General features: G+C 38.6%; 1 protein-coding gene across 1 annotated transcript in view; it reads right to left on the bottom strand.

Annotated features, from left to right (window-relative positions):
- FAM135B (family with sequence similarity 135 member B) overlaps positions 1-19,959 on the bottom strand; it is a 209,871-nt gene that overhangs the window by 80,713 nt on the left and 109,199 nt on the right. The window lies entirely within an intron of this gene.

Below are 19,959 nucleotides of genomic sequence, written 5' to 3'. Positions count from 1 at the left end.
ACCCTATTAACTTTACTTGTAATAAAATCTAAAACATCAAATTTCTTTCAGGGAGGTTTGCTACCCAGCCACCACGATGACTGCGGGTGGTCACCTGTGAAATTTCACTTTTTGTCTACAATGGGCATCTTTCAGAACAGTGAGTTTCCTTGTTATCTCTGGTGCTCCCAGTAGTTACAACCTGGGAGGGGGTACAATAGTCAATAGCAGATGCTGAATGTAGAGCCTGGAAGTGCAGAGACAACTTAAAATACAAAATAATAAAAATGTAGTTTTTTTTTTTTTTTTCAAGTTGCCAAAAGTCCTGTCTAATTCTTCAGGCCATTGACCAGAGGTTCCAATTTGGGTCATACAATTGGGATTAATGTGAGGAACTCAAGAACCAAAACCCAAAGCTTCTCCACACTGAATTCAAACAGTCAACAGCTTCATCTGTGTGCTGATGTATCACATCAGCACAAATGAACTTCACATATACTCAGGTGGGATTTGTCCTTCCTAACTTTTATGTGCCTCTGGTGTATGCATTTTATTCTGGTTATAATGAAGCCTATGGAATTTAAGACATAATTCATGTGACAAAAAACTCAAAAAGTTCATGCTTTAGATTGAGGTAAATTTTTGCTTGAAGTTCACTGCTAATTGAGTAATTCTTCTTTCACTGAGAGTAAAACCATGTAACTTACTTAGCTATATAAACCCACGCTGGAGGCAGCAACATTTACTACAATGAATCCGTTCTAGAGGAGACTTCAAAGACTGTGTGGCTGTTTAATGGACAACTGCACACCAAAGTCAGGTACTTTCAAGTTGTGTCTTGACTGTTAACAAGAATCCCCTGCTAATTCTGCTTCCATACCCCCTGAGCAACAACTTCTTGAAAAATTTACTCGGAGACAGTTTTGTCCCTTTCCAGAATTCAGCACTGTATGAATCTGAGCTTTTGAAATACAGTCCTTTAACAAATGGTATTTTGGAACTCTCTTAGTACAGTGTGCTTATAAAAAAGGTGTACTAGTCTCAGTCCTTCAAAGAGAGAGAGATCTGTCATCATCAGGAAGCCAACAGGCACATGATTTTTACACAGAGTAATAGTTTTTCAGAAAGTACTTCTGGGAATTTGGGCCATTGCAGAATTGGTTTGAGTCCAAGAGCTGTTTTAAGATATAAGACCAGGTCAGAAAGTCACAGGGACTGCTGTTTTTTTAAAGAGTTTCAAATCAGAACAGTTCTATTCTGCTGTGCTAAAGCTACTGCTTTGCTCTTCAGTGCAAGAGTCACATATAATTTACAATCAGAAGTCAGTGAGCTAAGACTGATAGACGACTAAATATTTCCTGAGGTGAACTTTGGTTAGTAGGAAAATGGGAGGGAAGATATGCTGGGGAACTTTAGGTTGGACATCAGGAAAAGGTTCTTCACCCAGAGGGACACTGAGACTGGACAACGTCCTCAGACACATGGTGTGAACTGTGGGGTTGTCCTGTGCAGGGACAGGAGTTGGACTCGGTGATCCTTATGGGTCCCTTCCAACTCAGAACATTCTATGATTCTGTGGGGGAAAAACAAACAAACAAACAAACAACAACAAAAACAAACACAAACAAACAAACAAAAAACCAAAACAACACCACAGTACTGAAGGCTCCAGTAAACAAGTGAATGGAGTTTTGTTATTATAATAATTAGGGTTTTTTGGCTCCAACCTGCTGCAACCAGAATCATGCAGACAAAGAAACATCTTCTAAAAAACAAACAAACAAACAAACAAACAAAAAACAAAACCCAAACCAACCAATCAAACAAACAAACAACAGAAAACAATGTGACAGGGGAAAGACTCGAGCTAATTAATTAACTGGGCTATAGGACTGTCATCCAGAATACATTCAAATCATTTTCCTATTACTCACTTTTACCAAACACACCCAGGAAAAGCCTATGTGTTTCACCCTGCTATTGTCTTCCCATCACATATCATGCACAATAGTTATGGGTAAGTCCAGACAACATGGATAGATACAGATTTATTTCATTGTGCTACACCAGTTAAGCTAGTATGTTTCAGCCTAATTAGCTCTTCGAAAGTGTGCAGTCATATTTATTTTAATTTAAATGCCATCATATTAGAGACACTGCAAAAATCACATTAGAGTTATAATTCATTCTTATTCCTATCTGACAGACAAAGGAAGCTTTATGTTATTTGATTTGGATATTGATATACTGCTACTCTTCTAGGACAGGAAGTTTAATGTCATTTTCTCTTCAAACACACTTCCTATACAGATGCCTCCTAGTGTGTAATTGCTTTAGGAGCTAGATTGCAAGGTGTCATAAATAATTATTTCTCTAATTGGAAAGGTGAACGTCAAAGACATGCTACAATGGTTAAGGTTCTCTCAAATCAGTGTGACTGAACATGATACCAGGGGAAATTCAGGCTGGAGATTAGAAAGCAATTCTTTGCAGAGAGAGTAGTCAGGCATTGAAATGGCTGCCCAGGGAGGTGCTGGACTCACCGTCCCTGGAGGTTTTTAAACTGAGATGGGACATGGCCCTTAGTGTCATGATCTGGTCAATGGACTGGAGTTGGACCAAGGGCTGGACTGGATGATCTCTGAGGTCTTTTCCAACCCAGTAGATTCTGTGATTCTGTGATACTGTAGACACAAATACTGGTCAGTCTTAAGCAGAGAGATCTACCTTTGCAGAATTCTGGCAGAGAACTGCATACGAATGCGTGATCATCCCATAAACATGACCCATCCCTGCCTACTTTAATTGCCACAGCCTGCTTCTTTTTCTCTTAAAGTATGACATAAGGCTGTGGCAGGAGTCTTCTCATAGGAGCACTTGGCAGCATGAACATATCTCAGTAAAACTTTCAGTAATGCAGGCATCCTGCCTCTCAAAGCAAAGAGGAATGAACATCTCTGTAGATGTTTCCCTTCGGGCAGTAGCATTCACTGATGTATTCTGCACTTCATTGTACAGACAGGGACCAGGCTGTATGACTGTGCTCCAGCTTCTTTCACTAACAAGAAGTAGTACCTGTACCAAACATACTCTTCTTTAGTCTACTCTGTGAAAATGTCATCCCAGTAACTTTTACAGACTTGCCTTAGTTCCCGTGATACGTTCTGACATTCATGTCTCTTTAAAGCTACAGACTTGTTTGCTAACAGATAGTGGCAATAAGGTTCAGAGTGTTTCTGTGAGATGTAGCAGATGTACCCCTGTATTCACACAAGCACCTCTCTCCTTTAGCACAAAATACAGGATGGTGTGAGAAAGAAGCTCGAAACTTTCAGTTTTCCAAATTCTCTTTCCAGCACAGCCTCAGTTATGCAAACAGCTCTGAGCTCTGCCTGTGCTGCTCTGCAGTCATGTGTGGTCCAAAGAAGACCGATGTTGTATGTGGAAACTGCTGAGAGCTCTTACTCCCTGGTGAGTGCTGCAGCTAAGGCTATATTGACCTGCATTTAGCTCTTTATTTCACAAAGTCTTGGGCTTCAGTGAACTCAACAGAGAAAGTCTAATTTTCTGGTAATGAGCTTTTGCTCGGTAAATTTCCCTGTTGTGAGATTTATTTGTGACACTACAATGTCCCTTCAGTTAGAAGGAATCCTTTTTTCCTGTCTCCTTTTCCGAAGTGGCCATTCTATCTACTGCTTATCTTCTCTGCCTTGAATAGGTTTTCGAATTATCTGGAGAGTTGAAGACCTCTCAGGTCTGTAAGAACAATTGCAGGCAGGAAAAGAATGGTTGTGTTCCACAACCATTAATTTAAGAGAATGAGAAAAGCCTATTGATGCATCTCTCTCTTTCTATTGTTTCAGTAGGAAATCCCACCACTACCTCTAGCAATCCCTTTAGAGGCTACTGAGTAATGTCATTTTAAAAAAAGAAAATGAAAAAAACGTCTCTTTGCAGTTGTGCATGTCTTCATACATGTAGCATAGGCTACTGGTACAGACCAGTCAGTATATCATGTCCTGCTTTCCTGCTGTCTCCATATCCAGCTTACCAAGCTCCTCCAGATACACTCTAGCCTGCCTAATTTTCCTATCTGGAAGTTTCTATAGATGGAAGTTTCTAGGTGTTATTGCTGCACATCATACAAAAACTATTAATCCCTCTAAAGAATCAGAGAGAGGCTTTGCTATTTAGAACCTGGAAGTACCTGAAAACACCTGTCCAGATAATCTTAAAATGAAGAAACTGATAGGTAGATGACCTGTAAAAAAATTTGTTACTTAAATTTTCAGCCTAATTTAGCAAGAACAGAAACTGTATTGTTCTGATGACCACTGCCAGGAGGAAGGCACTGGGAGGATGATGGTGGGTGTCTGTAGCAGATGTGTGAAAGCCCCTGAAGAGGAATGGAATGGAATGGAATGGAATGGAATGGAATGGAATGGAATGGAATGGAATGGAATGGAATGGAATAGAATAGAATAGAATAGAATAGAATAGAATAGAATAGAATAGAATAGAATAGAATAGAATAGAATAGAATAGAATAGAATAGAATAGAATAGAATAGAAATGCCTCAGAACATATAATGAGAGTCGGGATAGGAAAGTAAAAAGAAGTAAGCAACAGATAAGAAAATGTGTTTTGACATCCTCAACAAAAAGCACTAGAACCTGAAAGACACCACCAGACATCATAGTCCCCTACTGAGGCATGCGACATCTAGTTAAACTCACTTAATCATAGCTTTGCTGTTCAAAGTAGGTATAATTTGATAAAGTTGATAATGAAATCAGCTTTAGTTGACTAACGTGCTACTCTGTTTGTGTTTTGATGAGGTGTGATATACCAGAATAGCTTGCACTTCTACTTGAAGGACCCACTGATACATCAACTGAAAGTATTGCCTGACCAGACTGGTAGCATCCCTCAGCTCGTGCAAAGCTGTGACAGGACCTGAATTTCTGTGATTTTTCAAATGTTCTCATTTATGTTATTTCCCCACCACCTCTGTTCATGCAAGGAGAGGATGCCATTTCTAGGCTGATGCTGATAATATTCTGCAGGTCAGAACTGTTCCCTTGACTTTTCTAAGATATAATACACACACCATACAGATTAGCACTCCTTCTCCCAAACTACACTGTCCAGTTATTCCAATTTACATCTCTAGATATCCTACTTTCTTCATTTTTCAACTCTGAGCTTTCATAGCATCCTTGCTCTGCTTTCACCATACCTAAATTATCTCCAATCTTCCTTTTAGATCTATTTTATTTCAACCATCCTTTCATCAGTGTTTTTTTAACCTCTGTAAAAATGGTTCGAGGAGTCTCATAGTCGTTCTATGTCAACGACATTTCCGAGGAGTAAACAATGAACTCAGTTTTGCAGAATCAGCTGACAATGACACGGGCATACCTCAACCTCTGATTCCTGTCAAGGAGACACTTTGAACAGGCAAAGTCTTGGGACTTGCCTGGGACATGATGATGAACAATTTCTCCAGAGCCACATAAGTTGTATAAACCTTTGCTGCTTGCAAAGCAATAGGATTGTCTGGTTTTTATGCCCTCTACAATCTGCAAGTGATTAGCATACTTTAAGCTCAACCTCTAGATTCTTTCCAATAACTACATTTTCAATTGTGATTGTTCCTGATATCTATAGCAGCCAAAGAAAAATGGAATAAATGTTAACAAAAAAACCTTTTCAAGTAGACTTTCCTACCTGAAACCCAGATTCGCCCAAGAATATTGATATAATATGACCTGCTGGAGTTTTGTTTGTATTTGTATATTTGTTTGTTTGTATTTATTTTTTCAGGGCTTTAAAACATTTAAATGCACATCCCCTGACTCAGAACTTGCATGAGGTAATATTCCTATGATAGGAGGGTATCTTCAAAGCCATGAGTAAAAGGCAGCGTGTTTTAGAGAGTTTCTGGAGAAAAAAAAAAAAAAAACAAAAACAAAAACAAACACTTAGAAAGGAAGAGGTTCTCAGTTGTAGTACTACACAGAGTATGCATAGTGAGTGTGATTATCATTATATCACTTTACATTACTTTTCAATTCTGCTTCTAACAGCTACAGGAAGCATGAAGAAAGCCTTGGAAATCCGTCCTTGGTTTGTTTTAAAATCTACTACTTTACTAAGAATGACTTTATGTATTGTTGTATTTCCCTACACAACAAGGAGCATAAGACCTAAATGAAATGTGAAATCTCTATTCCCTAGAGGAAACATGTTAAATTTTCTCCTATACAACTTTTTCTCAGCTTTGCTGAGAATTACAAGGGAAAACATCATATCTATACCCCTGTGTTACCTCTGCTCTTAGTACACTTCAGCTTCTGTGTTTGACAAAGAGCAGAGATAGGATTTGCCGTGATTCTGTCCTCTGTTCAGTAGTGCAGACAAGTAAGAGTAATTACTACTTTTTCAAAATAAGGAAGGAGGAAATGTGAGGACTCAGTCCTGACACTCTGCTGCTGGAGAGATTACATCGCTTCCTTTCCCCCCTGCTAGGCAGAGAACAAAGTCATATTTTTTAATTCCAAATATAAAATTACAGCTCTAGGGAATATGGCTTTTTATAAAGATGACTTCAGGTTTACATCCTGCTTTCTCCAGAATAATCTCCGTGTGGTATATTGAGCATTGTGTGAGAGGTCTAAAATGAACAGGCAGTGATTATGCCATCAGGAAAAAAATCCATATGGAAAACAGATCTAACTTCAGATCTACCCTCTTTAATGCCTTTATGATTATAGCACTGGAAACAAGATAATTACTCAATTGCTGACAGCTTCTTGAATCTCTCGTTGTCTGAGAAAAGCAGTGTTGTTATGATGCTATTCGGGTAAATGGAAAAGCATAGTTCTGCTAACCTTTGCTTTAATGAAGGAGGTGTTCTTCAATAAGGTGGCAAAATCAAGGTGCTGCAGTTGTTAACAGAGCTTTACTGCAAGTATTTCTTTACAAATAACAGTGCACACTTAAACATTTGTATTTCAGATTGATGCAGAGCCACAGGGAATACATCATAGTCTCTATACTTGAATTGCCACCAAGAAAATCTCAAAGACATACGATACCTTTGAACGTAGATGGGTTCTTTCTCCCAGGTCACTCATGCACAGATAAAGGGCATTGCAACACACTCACTTGAGAAAGAACTGTGAGCATTTTGAAACCTCCCTACCCACAATCCTTATGTTACTACCCACACAGACATGTGTCAGCGGTTCATGTGATCTTTCCTAATCTGCTTTAGTGTAAAGTCAACTCCTGGTAAATCACAGCAGAAGGTAGTTTAAACTGATAGATAGATGACCTCCCCCTGAAGTGAACTGGAAGCAATCAAAAAGTCTGTTAACATGAGTGAGCAGGGAGCATGATAATAAAAGGGTCTAGATAGTATTGACTTTAAAACCTCAGTCTGAACTATCTGTAGCACCACCTATTAATAATCGAAGTGATCTCTACAGCACACATGACCCTGGTTTATAGCTATAAACATAACCCAGATCTACCTAGTGGATGGCTACCTCCCTCACCATACAGACACACACTTTGGCCTGTCCTGCCTCTTGATCTTCAGCATCTGAAATTCCCACTAACCTCACAAGGAGAGCTGGTTCGTGTTTGGAGTCCCTACAAACTATCTATGGATTTTCTAATTTCTAAATTTCCTTGTCACCTAATTTATTCAACTGTTGCTAAAATTCTTAAACACTTACAGCCCATACTAATGTTTCTATTTATTAGAGAAAATGAAGACATGAGGGCATTCCTTGAATGAACAGTATGCCCTCTTTCTAGAACCTCTGCACCCTACTGCAAAATATAACCAAGGATAGCAGAAAATCTTGTGCAAATAGCCCTGTTTATTTAACTTGTTTGGTTTTTTTTGTTTGTTTGTTTGTTTTTTCCTTTGCCATCTGTTGGAACCATATGCCTTCTTAAATAAGAGCTAGTTATAGGTCATAACCACAACTAATCAAATAGTGGTAACTGTTGCAAACTTCAACTGGAAATTTCATTTCTTCCTTATAAAAGATTCTCCCAGACCAGACACTGAGATGGTTGCTTTCTCTGGTTTTCTGGACTTGGGTACTCAGCAGTTACAGTTGATGCACACATATCTGTGTTAACATATGGGAGAAATTCGTAACAAGCTGGAGAAATAAGAGCCAATGTACAGTTCCCGCCAAGTACATCAGGAGGGGGGACTTTGGGACAGAAAGTGACTGTATCTAATAAATATCACAGTATCACAGTATGTTTGGGATTGGAAGGGACCTCAAAAGATCATCTAGTCCAATCCCCCTGCTGGAGCAGGAACGCCTAGGTGAGGTCGCACAGGAAGGTGTCCAGGCGGGCTTTGAATGTCTCCAGGGAAGGAGACTCCACAACCTCCCTGGGTAGCCTGTTCCAGTGCTCTGTTACCCTCACTGAGAAGAAGTTCTTTCTCAAATTTAAGTGGAACCTCTTGTGTTCCAGCTTGATCCCATTGCCCCTTGTCCTATCATTGTTTGCCACTGAGAAGAGCCTGACCACATCCTCGTGGCACTCACCCTTTATATATTTATAAACATTAATAAGGTCACCCCTCAGTCTCCTCTTCTCCAAACTAAAGAGCCCCAGCTCCCTCAGCCTTTCTTCATAAGGGAGGTGCTCCACTCCCTTAATCATCTTTGTTGCCCTACGCTGGACCCTCTCGAGCAGTTCCCTGTCCTTCTTGAACTGAGGGGCCCAGAACTGGACACAATATTCCAGATGGGGTCTCACCAGGGCGGAGTAGAGGGGAAGGAGGACCTCTCTCGATCTACTGACCACACCCCTTGTAATACACCCAAGGATGCCATTGGCCTTCCTGGCCACAAGGGCACAGTGCTGGCTCATGGTCACCCTGTTGTCCACCAGGACATGTACTGTAGCAGAGCTCTTAGTGTTTTGAGTTTGCCTTCTCTGCCCCAGTACTGTTGTACCAAGTGAAAGAGAGAAAAGAAACAGCACTGTCAGAAAATTATCTGGATTTTAACATTGAAGAACTGCAGCAAAAAAAAAGATCCAATACTAAAATTAAATTCTGGGAGAGAGACTTAGAGAAAAATACATCTCCTAATGAGCTCAAAAATGAGAAGATTTCACTTTCATGTCTAATGTCCATTTGTATAAATGTCAATTTACACCATTTAGGCAAATGTTTTAGAACTGCCTCCAGTGTCAATGTCACTCTGCATTTCTGTGTAATGCGAAAAGATGGATAAAAATTAATCCAGTCCTAAATATGGCAAATGAAGAGTTGAAGTGCCTTTTAAAAACCCCAAACACTAAATAGCAATTTCAGCATCACAAGACAATTTCAGGCTGTTGTGCTGACCTTCCAGGAAGTTTAGAACTATTCTGGCAGAAATAAGGATTAATAATAATAATAATAATAATCGATTGTTTAAAGTTAACTCATTCCAGACATCAGGCAGATAGTTGCTCCTCATTATAACCACCATAACCTCACAACCTCTTTGTGTAAATGCTTGATGCACACAGAAGAAAGAGAATACTTCCAGAATTTCATTTCAGCTGGTCTTTTCCTCTGGTTGCTGATGGGAAGATTTCTTTCCACTTTTCTCACCACTGCTCACATGATGTTTTGACAGCTGGAACACCCCAAATGTTTAAATATTCAGATATGTAAGAGTTGAAATACATACAGAAATATGAATATATCTACTTCACAGACACAAAAACTACTGAATCAGAAAAGTCCTGAGCTAAAATCACAGACTTTATGTCAAACTGAAAATTAAAGATTTCGCAGATGGGACTGTAACACTTTCGAGTCCTCGAATCAATGGTATGGATTGGGAACTAAATGCTCTCCTAATGTACTGATGCAATGACTGCTGCATTCAAGAAGGTGATGGATGGAGGTAGTACACTTACGAAACTATTATATTCAGCATTATAGCAAGCTGCACTTTACTCAGAGGGTAAATTTCCGTGAATTAAATATGTAAAACACTTTGTGACAGTCTGATAAAAAAATCTGACAATAAATCTAATTTGTCAGATTTAAGAGGTAGTCCCTAAGATTCCCCTGTAAAATATAAAGCCTGAAGATTTGGAGTGAAGGATCTCAATCTCCCACTGGAAGAAGCCACCACTGCTGGTTAGTGTTTCTGAAAAGCCAGGCAAGTTACCTACATATTGAAATAGAGGTTTCTGAATTCCACTCTGGATCACAAAAGTAAACACACAAAAAAGGCTACGAAGTCTGGCAGTACTTTTCCTCTTTGTGTACAACACCAGTTAGAAGGTCTTTCATATAATTTCTATGATCAGTCTTCAGAGTTGTTAGATACAAAGGCCCTGATTCCTCAGCTGCAGCTGCTACAGCTGAGGATCCTTCATTCTACAGTCTACAGGTTCTATTTCTAGTGTGATGTTCAAGGTGGGTTTGTCACATTCACATTCACAAGATATTCTTCCTCCACATTCAAGTGGACCTAATCAGATCCCTTTCTCATTCAGGAGGAATCTGATCCCAGTGCCCAGATGGTCTGTGATTTCGACCACTAGATTTGCTATTTGTATACAGTGGGATAAAGTGCAAAACCACACATAAATCCTTACCTGCCCATGAAAGCGATAGAAGAACTTTCTGAGTTTCCAGGGCAAGATAATGAGCTATAAATCAGTTGATCCTCTTCTGATGCCAATTCTTTCCACAAATTATTATACAATCTTTGTTATGGAGGTATTTCACACATACAGCACTGGTTTCTCAAGGCAAAGAAATATAAACCGGCCTCCAGAAAGGCAGTCAGTGTGATGGAAATTGGCAGAATCAGGCCACAGGTAAGTTATGTCAATGTGTCATATTTTCAACATAAGTGTCATCAGAACCCTTGAAACAGACAGGTGGCACTTGGATACTCAAGCAAAACCGCACAAAGATTTGTCTGCTTATTAAAGAGGCTAAAGTAATAAAAATTTAACCTAAATACTAACATACATGCATACCAAAATAAACTGCAGTTTCGTTTGCTGAAAAACATTTTCTGTTAAAAATAACAATAAAAAAAATCATTATGCAGTAGCTACCAAATAATCAAACTACATTGTTAATCTATAATAAGAACTCTTTCCATATAAAACATAAGGTTAATTGAAACCCAAATTGTTCTGCTTTATGTTTTGTATCATTTAAATATTCCTTTGAGAGATATTTTAAAACTTCCCATCCAGCTGAGACACAAGATTGCTCCTTTCCTAGGTCAGCCAGCTCTTGTCTGATTAGTGATTTAATTGGTGAACTGTCTATACAGCTCAACACCAAAATTCAATAGAATTATTTTTTCTTTTTTATTTCCTTCTCAAATTAGATGCCATCAACTTTTGCCATTGAATCAATACTCTTTTTTTTTTTTTTTTTTTAATTAAGCACATTATCTCAATTGAAATCCTGTAGCTTCATCTGGATCACAGATGCACATAAATCAACAAGAGACTGATCATACTTTGTCAATGCATGTCAGGCACAAGCCATTTGGCTTTCTGTCTGGGATTTCACTAAACTGCGTTACTGTTCTCTTTTTCTGTGATATTCCAAGAGTATCATTGGCTATTCTCTTTCTTCAGGCTGCTTCTGGTAAGGCTATCCATCGCCTTCAGTCTAAGTTTATGATCATTCAAAAAAGGGATCTGTTGTCACTTTCTAAATAGTCTTGTCTTTTTATTTGGATAAACTCTGCACACATATCATGGTCCTGCAGTAAGCTCTTAAATGGACTAAGCAATATAAGATAAAGAGTCCTGAATCTAATCCTACCTACCTTGCTCAACAACACCTGTCTAAGAATTTGAAACTGAAATGGGCCAAATCCCGTCTATCCAAAAAATCTCATATAAACTCCCCAATACGCAACGTTTTAAACGCCTTTACCTCTCCAAGACAAATAAGCGTGCCAAAGAAGTCTTATTACCACTACTCTATAGTGAGTAAACTTGGACAAAGATATGGTTGGACAAAGTTATAGCAGATTGCTCAAGATAATCCTGAAAATCAGTTGGGAATGAACTCACATCTAGTGTAAAGAAAATCCTTTGTTTACTACCAAACATATGCACTGTCATTGTATTGGACACCACATTGTAGTGATATATGGCTACATTAGCACTATTTAGACAGCACTGAAGAGATCTGGATTTCCATGCTATCACTGTCTTCTTGAAAGACAATAGATAAATCATGAAGCATCTTTGTGTATCAGTTTCGCACATATTAAGTTCTCCTTATTTTTGTCTCTCATTTAACCAGCCTGCAGCTGCCATGTTGAACTCTGAGTTTTATTACAATACTCATCACACTTCTTTCAACTGTTATATCTAACTCGGCTGGAAAATACTGTTGAACCTGGTATATAAGTCTTTAACAGCTTCCACAATAGAGAAACGATGCAGATATTTCCCTAGATATCTTTTCTGTAGTGATGATCATGGTCACCAGTTTTTTTCTAAATATTTAATAAAATATTGGTTCTTTTTCTTCTACCTCTAAAATTATCTATTAACGTTCCTGATAATTTTGGAAGCAGCGATCCCAAGTGCGATCCATGAGACAAATACACCTTTCTGATGTAAACTGACAGTATTCAGGACACATGATTTGCAAGATTTTACTTGAAGTCCATGGGGTAATTTCCTGGAGGTATTATAACTTCTTACAGAGTTCACAGAGATGATAGATCAGGCCTATGTTGCAGCTGCTTACAGCTTCCTTCCTAGTTTTCAAACAGTTTCTCACAGAATAATAAAATGGATAGTATATATTCAAGTAACATAACTTTGGAAACAACCCATCATTCCTGTTGCTGCTTTTTAATTAAGAGGTGGAACGCTTAAGTGCATTGTTCCTCTGGATTTTGGTGGTAGGAAAGTCTGAGAGAAGGACAGACTGGAGATTGTAACTAGCAAATATTGCAGTAGAGTAATCAGAAAAACACCTATAAAGTACTGCCATGGCTTAACGCCAGCCAGCAGCTAAGCACCACAGAATCACAGAATGTCATGGATTGGAACGGACCTCAAAAGCTCGTCCAGTGCAACCCCCCCACCAGAGCAGGAACACCCAGCTGAGGTTCCACAGGAAGGTGTCCAGGCGGGTTTGAATGTCTGCAGAGAAGGAGACTCCACAACCTCCCTGGGCAGCCTGGGCCAGGCTCTGCCACCCTCACCATGAAGAAGTTTCTTCTCAAATGTAGGTGGAACCTCTCGTGTTCCAGTTTGAACCCATAACCCTTTGCCTTATCATTGGTTGTCACCGAGAAGAGCCTGGTTCCATCCTCGTGACACTCACCCTTTATATATTTATAAACATCAATGAGGTCACCCCTCAGTCCCCTCTTCTCCAAACTAAAGAACCCCAGTTCCCTCAGTCTTTCCTCATACAGGAGATGCTCCACTCCATCATCTTTGTTGCCCTGTGCTGGACTTTCTCCACACAGCCACTTGCTCATCTCCCTGCTCAGTGGAATGAGTGAGACAACCAGAAGAGTAAAAGTGAGAAAAATAGTGGGTTGAGAAAAAGTAAAGCTGTCCTGGTTTTGTTAAAAAACAAGTTTCTCTTTTAGTGAATTTTGCCTGTCAGGTAAAGCCTTCATATTAGTTGCATGTTCCTGGAGAACCAGATACATGTTTTGGTAAACCTAGTAATGGAATGCAAACTTATTGATAAGCACGGATGGACATCTCGCGAGAGGGGCAATGAGAAACCGGTGACCAGGAAACTGACCAACGGTGTATAACATTCCATTCACGTGAATACTTCATATAAAAGTGGGAGATCACGAGGATCTCGTCACTTTGCCCTTTTCCCTTTTCCCTTCTGCTTATGACCAACATTAGGAGAGGACCTTGCTAGTCTTCCCTGTGAACTGAGGCCTAGTGAGAGACTGAATCCAGCTTCAGTTGGCTACAGAGTCCAATCCAGGACTTTGGGTGCTGGCTCTGCAGTTGCTGAGACTTACAAGATTGGTTTTGTATATTTTGTATTATTTTCTCTGTTCTTATTAGTAGCATTAGTAAAACATTTTTAATTTTTCCAACTCCTCTCTTCCCTGTCCTTCTTTCCCTCCCGATTGCCTGTCCTTAGTGGGAAGGGGGGAGAGGGAGGGGCAAAAGGGGGAAACCGGGGGGAAAGGAGGTTAACAATGCATCTGTCAGGGTTTGACTGTCACCCCGCAATCTAAACCCTCAACAAAAGCAAAAACCACACACACAAGTCCCTTCCCTTTTCAATACTTTTGCAAATGCTGGAAATCAAGGAAATGTTGTTTTCCATTGCCCTGGGAATAGTGATTTAGGTTAAGATTGTTCTACAAATATTAAGAAGGAAAAAAAATTACAGTGCATTTTGCATAAGCCTTTTCCACATGCCCATGTCCTTGTAATGGTGGCTGTCCTTGAATATGAGAGCCGTGGGAAATCATATAAGAACCTGTGGGTATGAATCATGGGGAAAAGACTAAGAGTTAGCTTGTTCTTATATAAAATTAATAGAAGAAATTTAAAGACTTGATTGGAACTTTTCACACTAGCAAATAGAATGAAAAAATGAGGAAACTGGAAAGCATCCAAAACAGGCTTGGCAAGAACCTTTAGCAGAAATGTTAAAAAACCTTCACAAATTAAAAGGAGAATAATAACAAAACAAAAAATATAAAGAAAAAAAATTAAAAAAAGGAAAGGAAAGGAAGTAAGGAAGCAAGATGGAAGATTATACGATTTCTCATAACTAAATCATCACTATTTTATAACAAATACTGCGTGAGCTGTTCAAACTTTCCTGGTTTCTGGGAAAAGATGTGGAATATTGTACTGGACATCTAGTTACTTCCTTAGTGTTCCACATGCAGATGAATTTCTTGAGGTATGCATTAACATCCAATCAGTTCACTTTACTTTTTATATCCCTATTGAGATCATAGAATCATAGAATCACTTCAGTTGGAAGAGACCATCAAGATCATCAAGTCCAACTACAACCTAAGTTAAACCTAGCACTAAACCATGTCCCTAAGAACCTCATGTATGATCCTTTTAAACACTTCAGCCATGGTGACTCAACCACTTCCCTGAACGGCCTGTTCCACTGCTTCACAAAACTTTCCAATATCTATATATTCTTATGCATCTTTGTCCACTGTTACCAAATTCAAAAGTATTTGGTGTCAGCAAGTTTCAGAGGCTCATTGTCTTAAGAAAAAAATTTCTTTTGATGATGCTCAACTTTGTGGTATTTTAGCATCTTGAATACTTCTTTGCTCTCTTTCAGACTAAAAGTTTGAATTCAGAGGTTAGACCTAAAATTTATTTTGTTTATAGGAGAAATACAAACAAGTCATGAGTTGAAGGAGTTTAGCAGATAGAGACCTTCAGAACTGCAGTGTTTATCCATACAACACAACAACCATCCCAACACTGTAGTTAGTATTTAGCTCTTATTGACTTTCTGGACAGACATTTTAGAAAGCACAACTGATATTCAGTAATTTCTATCACATTGCTCTTCCTGTATTACTACTCATTTTCTTCTGCGCACTGAAGACAGGTGCTTTCCCCTTGCACTTCCTATCACATGTCTATATTTTGAATCACACTCCTACCTGGACAGCTAGTCTTGAGCAAGTAAACAGCAGCAGAGGCTTAATATGTCAAACAAAAATGGTAGATGCAACTTTCTACAGAGAGCTCTTCAAGGGTTTCCCTCACATTGACCCTAACAATTTGTAAGCCAACCTTGTAACAATAGTAATAACTGAAATAATCTTATATTTGGAAGGCAACAGTGTTGTTATTGTGAAATAATTTAACAAAACAAGCTTGAAATTGAAGACATGCACAATCAGATAGGTGATTAACCAGTGTTTTATGAAGAGTTTGGGCTCCTCCCTTACTTATTACAAAAAAATATAGACTTGAGAAGGACAGAATAAAACCTTGGCACAAATGTTAATCCTGTTCCAATGACTTCAGCACCAAACTTGAAACTAGAAACTCCTGTTCCAGCTCTATCAGACACTTGGTCTGTGGTACTATGCAAATTACATGTGACTGGATTAAAATAATAGAATCATAGCAAAGTTTGGGTTGGAAGGGACTTTCAAAGCTCCCCCAGTGTCACCCCTGCCATGAGCAAGGACATCTTCACCCAGATCAGGTTGCTCAGAGCCCCGTCCAGCCTGGCCTGGGATGTCTCCAGGGATGGGGCATCCACCACCTCTCTGGGCAAATGCTGACTCCATATTCCTAAAGCTGGGTGGTTAATACACACCTCCTCATCCAATAATATTCTATATCTAAATCTGGGCAAAGGCAAAGTATCCTGGTTCTCTGAAGCATTATGCAGCCAGCAGATCTTTCTGGAGCAAGAAGTGGTTGTTAGAAGCTCAGGACTTTTTCGAAAATGGTCAGTTCAGTAAACTAGAACCAAAACAAAACAATTAGGCTTTATTTTTCTTTGAAAAAGAAAAACATTCTTTCTCTGTTCTCTTTTCATGTTGTTGTTGTTATTGCTTTGTTGGTTGGTTGTAGGTTTTTGTTTTGTTTTGTTTTGTTTTGTTTTGTTTTGTTTTGTTTTGTTTTGTTTTGTTTTGTTCTGAGAGCATCAGGGCAAAAAGTTTCTTGGCAGGACTGAATACTGCAGAAAATGTGTCTAAATCAGCCAGAATTAAGGCCAAGCAACTGACTGAATCTTAATTTCTGCAACTAAATGAACTATTTGAAGCACACTACCATCAACACCTGGTAAATGTTTCTTTTATACCTTGTTGCCATTTGCTTAATTTTTACATTTGTATGGCTGAAATTACTCAAATTCAGCTATTTTTTCCCTCACACTTTTACTGTGGACTTGTATGTCTTTTTGAGAAAATACTCTGTCAGGAAAAGAAATACAAGTGCATCAGTTTCAAGAAAAAATTCATCTAAAGCTGGGTCAGCACCTCTGAAGAGAGCTTGTGTTGGAACAGCAGCTCTTTCTTCAGTGCAGCTGTGCTTTCCTCCTTGAGAATATTGTTGAATCATTTAGTTTGGGTCATTTCTGGGAACTCTCTCAAAATATATGAAAGAGGGGTGGTTTTCAACTCAAGCCTGCACGCTTTAAATAGTAACCTATACTGGAGTGATTTTGCTTGTTTTCTGCTGCAATCTACTGGGATGTTTTGTAAGGTTGAACTCCTCCAAGCTGGGGATGGCTTTTCCCTTCGTACTCTTCCTTTTCAGCAGCAGTTGAAAACTAAGTCTAGCTTGTACTCAGATTGTCACAAAACTTGCAGTAACAAAGAGTCCAAGATCATCTAGTGAAAAAGAGGAGACATCACTCAACTCATTCTGTCACATCTGTTACTCAACCTTTAGCTTTCCACTTGTTTAAGTCCACTTTCTGATCTTTCAAATCGAGGATAGTGCTGAGGTCCTCTTGGTCTGTGTTTAACTATGTTTGCAGAAATGCGAGTGACATAAAAATGAGGTGCCTTCATTGTTCGGTTTGGGTCAGAGAAGAATAAACTTTTAAGTGGATTATAAAGTATGCAAGCTCTGTGACTAATCCCCATGGAGGCATTGCCTTCCCATGAATTCTTTTAGGAAAATAGGGTGGAATCTGATAATTACTTGTTTGTACAAGAGCTCCACCAACATACTGTATGGATCAGCCACTTGAATCAAGAGGTAAAAGCAAATGCAATCAAACTTCTATGCAGGAATAGGCTGGCTTCTTCACATATCTGCATTCCCCCTTTTCTCCAGGCTGCTGATAGACTCAAATGCTTAAGGAAAAAAGGATTTTTTTTTGTCTTTTTTATCCACTATAGTGATCATACTATATGGAATAGAAGTATTACACCTCTTCTTATACTTCTCCAAGTTTGTATTCACTGTTTTGGTTTTCTATATGAGTGGCCATCAGACTTTATTTGTGCAGTCACCAGATAAGCAAACTCACAGACACAGGCAAGCACTAAATTCAGTTCAGTTCACTTATTTTTTTCATTAATTGGCTGGCTAACATGAAATATGTTCCCTGGTATCACCCATATCCTGCAACCGCACTGTATGTCAAGGAGCACCCTCTCTTCTGAAGATGCTCGTCACTAATAAGCCTCATATTCCTTTTCTGCATAAGCAAATTTCCCATTCCACGTAGCAATTATGTAAATGAAAGTGAAGTGTCTGATAACTTCCCTTGCTTTGTCTTGGCTCATGATTAAAAAGATTAAAAACATTAAATAACTTCCTTTTCAGTCTGGGGAAAGAGGTGACTATCCAAACGTAAAAAAAAAAAAAAAAATAAAAATACTTTTAATCAAAAAGACATTTTAAAATGGGGTTTCCTCTTTGTCTCAACAGGCCAAAAGTAAATGAATGAAAATCCACCTCCAGAAGACACCAGAAGACATTGTTCAAAGAGTTTATTTCATTGTTTAGTGACTCAATTTCCTGTTGCAGCTAACTGCTGCCAAAACCAGACACTGTACAATGTAAACAGTGAGCAACATTCTAGATTAAATCTATTTGATATTATATGAAAGCCTTCAACATTCTTTGAACAGCTTGGAGACAATCCATTACATGAATATTTTATAATCTTCACAGTGTGAGTTCTTCACCTTCTTCTTTATCCCTCACAATGCTGATTGCACATACTGTTCGTGCCCCTTTTACAGGTGGAAAACAGAGGCAAAGTTTGATTTGGGCCTGTCTCCTCAGGAGTATTCGATATAAGTTAGTGTAAATTAAGCCTTTGAGGGACTTTGAAGATCTTGCCCAACATTGGAAAGAAAACCTGTTACAGAGTAGGAGATTTAAGTCAGATCTTTCAGTTCAGTGACATTCTAGGTTCCTTATTCTCTTCCTCTCTTTCCCTATTCCTGATATTGTAGAAACTTCTATTATTGGAAATCAAAAGATGCAACAATTGATAGTTTAATTTAGTTTCATTAAAACCTAAACCCCAATTAAATAGAAACAAAAACAAACAGACAAACGAACAAAAATGAGCCAGCTTTCTTATCATAATCCACGAACAAGAAAAAATCATCATAGAAGTCTGAAACTCTGCTTTTGCTTCCTGTGTGCACTATTATTTCTTGGATCCTGGTTAAGGTCCTTTGTAGTCTCTTCTGATCTAATTCTTGAGACTCTGAGGTTTGGTGAGTGTATCTTCAATCAAATATTATTATGTCTGGTAACACAGAGATCCTTATTATGTCTTTTGTGCAAGAGATTTTTCATCTCCCACAAATAAAATACCTACTTTATTAGTGGTCTAATGGTGATATTACACTACTTCCCACAACTTATTATAAAAGGGAGGGAATCAAGCTTTTCTAATTCTGAGTAGGTCACATGGTGAAAACTCAAATCTTAACTTTCACATACTTCCTAGAATAGATCCTATTGATGAGTCTCCCCAGATGAACCACATGCTCAGTTGCATCCACTAGCCTTGAATAAAATTTTTAGCATGGAATCTATCATGTCTCACTTTAGTCACAGATTTGTTTTGTTTTGTTTTTTTTTTTGTCATCAGTGGAGAAAAATCAAGACCTAATTGGAGAAAATCACTGCAACCTAAAGTTCAACCTTCAGATATGGAGAATGAGGTCCTTACTGTGTTACTCAGGAGGGAAACTTGCACTATAGTCTTAGGCTACTCAATCTGATGCTAAGACTACTCAAGTCTGTAATTATTGCTAAAATCATGTGAGAAAATCCCTTTCTTCCTCCTGAGATTGTGAGTTAGAGTCCAATGTCAAGACCAACAGACATAGATGCAGAAGATGATTCAACCTTTTCAGAGTTATGGTAGAGCTCCTACCATATGCGCAAAACTCAAATCCAAAGCAAAGTGATTGTCACTTTTGCAAATGATTTCTAGGTGAACTGTAAGATGGAAAATAATGGAT

Source organism: Patagioenas fasciata, chromosome 2 (assembly GCF_037038585.1).
Source record: "Patagioenas fasciata isolate bPatFas1 chromosome 2, bPatFas1.hap1, whole genome shotgun sequence".
Lineage (NCBI taxonomy): Eukaryota > Metazoa > Chordata > Aves > Columbiformes > Columbidae > Patagioenas > Patagioenas fasciata.
The sequence above is the reverse complement of the archived record's forward strand: the minus strand, read 5'-3'. Positions and strand labels throughout refer to the sequence as shown.